Source organism: Gracilinanus agilis, chromosome 1 (assembly GCF_016433145.1).
Source record: "Gracilinanus agilis isolate LMUSP501 chromosome 1, AgileGrace, whole genome shotgun sequence".
NCBI lineage: Eukaryota > Metazoa > Chordata > Mammalia > Didelphimorphia > Didelphidae > Gracilinanus > Gracilinanus agilis.
In genome coordinates, this window is record NC_058130.1 from 427090724 (window position 1) to 427095578 (window position 4855).

Genomic DNA, 4855 nt, shown 5'->3' on the forward strand with positions numbered 1-4855 from the left:
AGGACAGCTTTTGTTTTGAACCCAAGAGTAGGCTGAAAGGATCTTAGCAGATAATGGGAAAGAAATGGATGAGTTATTGTTCTATACTTCATAGAATCAGCATCTAAGGAAACTGTATTTTGTCGCGATGAAAACAGAAACGCAGAGATCGAGGAAGGTTTAGCTGAATATCTGCTCACATGGAGAAGAGGACTGGTGATCATAACCATCATTTTCTTTACAAAGAGAGATGCCATGTTTTAGCCAAACCTAGGGGGAAGAAGAAAAACAAATTTACTTCCCCTCTGAGTGAGTACTTATAACCTTTCTTTCATTTTTTTAATGTTTTTATTGCTCAAAGCTTAGACAAGGTAGTATACATTATAATTATTATCAAATGCCCAGTCCCATTATAATAAAACTCATAGGGAGCAACTGGGTAGCTCAGTGGATTGAGAACCAGGCCTACACATAGGAGGTCCTCGGTTCAGATGTGGCCTCAGACACTTCCTACCTGTGTGATCCTGGGCAAGTCACTTAACACCACCTGCCTATACTGCTCTTCTGCCTTAAAACCAATACAAAGTATTGATTCTAAGATGGAAGGTAAGGATTTAAAAAAAAAAACAAAAACCTCATAGCCTATTCATATTCTTCCTTGGAAAGTTTTTATCACAATGACATTAGAGATAATGACACTGAAGAGGGAAAAGGGCAACGTTCAACCTCCCCAGAAAAAGCAAATAATAACAGAAAAAAGATATCACATGATAATAGGCAGACAATACTTTCCTTCTATTCTCAACACCCCAACTTACCCACACATACACACATACTTAGACAGAAAAACACCCCTTTGGATCTATAGATTCTTTTAGTATTTTGCTCTGTTGAATAGTTTTTAGATTTATTTTTCTTGGGGAGCTAGTTAGGATATTTGGGATAAACTGGGAGAGAAGAATTGAGGGTCAACTGCAACTTGATGGCAAAACAAAAGCTTGAGCTTCTGTTCAGTTCCCCTGTAAAACTACTTTTCTCAGAGGAAATAAATGTAGAAAATTAAAGAGCTTGATGCTATAACTGGAACATTTAGGTACCCTTTATAATATGTTCTAAGAAGTAAAAAATTTCTCATTGCTAATATACTTATCAGCTAGCTATTTTACCACAAAATGAAGAACTTTGGCAATAGGGAATTTACTATCTTCCAATCAGCCCACTCTACTTTGTTGTTGTTGAATCATCTCAGTCTTGTGTGACTCTTCCTGACCCCAGCTGGGATTTTCTAGGTAAAGAAACTAAGGTGGTTTGCCATTTTCTTCTCCAGCTCACTTAAAGATGAGGAACTGAGGCAAAGAGAAAGAAGTGCCTTGTCCAGGGTCATACAACTAGTAAGCATCAGAGGCCAGATCTGAACTCACAAAGATGGGTCTTCCTGACTTTAGGCTGTGCTCTATACAACACGTTACCTAACTGATCCTTTGGAAAAGTTATAATTTGGGTATGTTCCTTCTTTATATCATGTCTAAATTTTCCTCTTTGCAACTTCCACCCACTATTCCTAGTTCCAACTCTCTTGGGGACAAATAGAAAAGAATCTATTCCCTCTTTTAGAGTATATTTTTTCAAATACCATGTCTACTCTTAGTCATCTCTATCCTAAAGGTCTTCAATTCCTTCAACAAGTCCTTATATTGGAAGCCCTTCACCAATCAGGGAGCCCCCCTCTGGATATTCTCCTGCTTATTACTGTCTTTCCTAAACTATGGTGTCCAAATTTGAACACAATATTCCAGATGTGGTCTGACCAGGGCAGAGTAAAGCTATACTTTCACATTCTTATTCTAGTAAGCTATGCCTCTCTTAACCAAGATTATCCAAAACCTGTATTTGAGGGCTTGTACTGAGCTTGTAGTCCACAAAAACATCTAGATCTTGTTCAGACTGCGATAAGAGCCATGACCCTTGTGCCCATCTTTTATTTATAAGGTCATCCTGGAGGGTAGAACATTTACTTTCTCCCTACTAAACTATTTAGGGGTTCAGAATTATCAACTGACAGATAAATGAATAGATAACGTGTACATGTGTATATAGCATGTATGTATGTCATGTGCACATACATCATGTGTATGTATATGTAAAATATGAGTATATCAAATTATCATGTGTGTACTGAATTTTAGTTTAACATTTTAGGAAGAATATTGATAAGCTAGAAATCATGTAACAGACTTAGGGCTGAGTTGAAGAAAGGGGATGGTTAGTCTGAAGATGATTTAGGGCCATGATACCTTTCCTCAAGTATGTGAAAGACCTTCACCTGAAAGATGAATTACTTGTTTTGCTTACCAGAATGCAGGTCTAGAAGCAATCATAGAATTTGCAATAAAGCAAATTCAACCTTAACAATTAGAGCTGTTCTAAAATGTAACAGACTTTCTTTCTCCAGAAGTAATGATTTTTTCTTTACTAGAGGTCTGTGTTTTGTAGAAAAGGAGATTCTCAGTCAGGTGCAGGGTGTCCTGGAAAGCCTGTGGCCCTTTCCAATTCCATTTCCATGGCACACTGTGTAATATACTTATTACATTTTATCAATGACTTCAAATTTTAAGCTAAAACTCTAATAATTAAAAGTATGGCAACATTAGCAAACATTTCCTCTAAGTTTTCATGTATCCAGGTGTATGCAGGAGAATCTGTATGAGGATTACCACATTTGATCTCTAAAACAGTTCTAATCCAGTGAACAAGGTAACTAAAGGTTAGGTTCTATATGAGATTATAAACTTCTTGAGGTCAGAAATCATTTAATATACCTTTGTAATAAGTAATAATAACAATACTTAGTTACATTAATGTAGAGCAAGGAACTTATTTTATCTCAGTTTCCTAATTCTATAACATTAAGGGCTGCACACACAAAGGGATAAATATGTGTTCTATGAATAAATAAATGACACTTTAAAGGTTGGAGAAAAGCAACCATGTAGTTGGGGTGGTGCAAATGTGGCCATCCACATTCTACCCAATGAGAATACTGAGGCTAAGGGGTTAGATGTTTTGCCCAGGCTCACATGTCAAATTTTGCTTCTGATGATGAGCAAGTGGTACATACTTAATAAATGCTTGCTGATTTGACTTGACTCTGGTGATTACTATTCCTATGACCCTGGACAGATACACTGAACCTCCCTAGTCCATAGCTATCCCAGCTATAAAATGGGAGACAGGGGCAGGGGCTTGGGATTGTATGTACACTCTCTGGTGTCTTCCAATTCCAGATCTATTTTATAATTAATAACTATTAATAATTATAGCTAACATTTAAATAATAATTACTGGATTCCAGGCATTGTATTAAGTGCTTTACAAACATTATCTTATTTGATCCACACAATCACCCTGGGAAGTAAGGTTCTATTATGATTCTCATTTTACGAATGAGAAAACTGAAAACAAACAAAAGCTAAATGACTTCCCCAGGTCACCCAACCAGAAATCAAATTTGAGATCAAATTTGAACTGGGATCTTCCTGACTCCAGACCTGGTGCTCTATACACTGCCCCAATTTAAAATCTATTGCTTTTATGAGGATAAAAGAAAAAGAATGAAACAGTCCCTAACAGGAGGAGCTCACGTTCTACTGGTAAGGTATCAGGGCAGAGATGCAGCACAGAGGTCTTGGGACACTCCAAGTCCAGTCCTCTTTGTACTGCACCACCCTGGCCCTCAGGTACCTGGAGCAGAGTCCCTAAGGAGAGTTTGTGATGAAGAACAGAATCCTCACTCCGTAAGCCCCATTAACCACTGCTAAGAAAGCACCACATCAAGGACTTCAGGTGTACAAGAGGTACTCGTACTCGACTGTTTGTCTTCTCAATGGTGGGGGTGGAGCCAGAGAAAAGGAGGGAACTGGAGACTCGACATTTAAAAAAAAAAAATGTTAAAGAAAAAATTTTTTAAGTTAAAGAAAGTGGCTGCATCCACGCGTCTGAGGATGGCTTAACCCCAACCTATCCAAAACATCCCAACAGCCCTGTGTGATGGCTATGACTGGCCTGAATTTATCCATTTTACATATGAGGCAACTGAGGCTGGGAAAGATGAGACGCCTTGCTCACACAGAGACTGTGGTAGGTACGTAACAGTTTGTTTAAGTCCTCACAGATGGAAGGTCTGCCGAGAGCAAGAGAACTGAGTACAGGTCACGCTCAGGGTCATTCCCAGGGACCGCCCCCGCCAAGAAAGCGCTGCAGGCTCGGACCCAGCCGGCAGCTCAGTCCGCGGAGTGAGGGCACGGCCCCTTTAAACAAAGGGAGGGGGAGAGAGAACCATCCTCTCCTCTCCTCCCCTCCCCTCCACGCCCCACCCCCACTCCCACAACACATTAGAGCGTGGCGTCCGGAACTCGGGCACCAGGATGGCACGAACCTGGAGCGGGCGGCGAAACTAAAAGATCCCCTACGCACACGTGGCCCGCGCCCGGCAGCACCCTCCACGTAGGATCACTGCTACCGAGTCAAAAGCAAAAGTACGTACCTGCGACAAGTTGCCCGAGAGCTGCTGAGAAACCGTCTTGCTCCTAGCTCCAGTAGCTTTGCGCATGTGTTACGTCTCGCGTCATACGCAGGGAGGCAAGTGAAGCCGTAAAGCTGACGCTCTTTTTCGCCCTCCAGGAGCAAAGATGGGTCCTTCTGAGGTCCTGTAACTTGCTGGCCGTGGTGCCCAGACCTTCGTGCTAGGAATCCACCCTTATGAAGGAACTTCTGGAAAGAATTTCCTAAACCAGCAAAATTGTCGTGTGTGTATATATGTGTGTGTGTGTGTATGGTTTTATATATATATATACATGTACATATATATATGCAGCTT

General features: G+C 40.5%; 1 long non-coding RNA gene across 1 annotated transcript; it reads right to left on the reverse strand.

The window, feature by feature from the left end:
• Positions 1 to 4580, reverse strand: LOC123231576. Its single transcript, XR_006505116.1, has 2 exons — positions 4523 to 4580; positions 1 to 249 (listed from the first exon to the last, which is right to left on the reverse strand). It is a non-coding gene; the product is annotated as an uncharacterized LOC123231576 (long non-coding RNA).
• Positions 4581 to 4855: the final 275 nt, after the last annotated feature.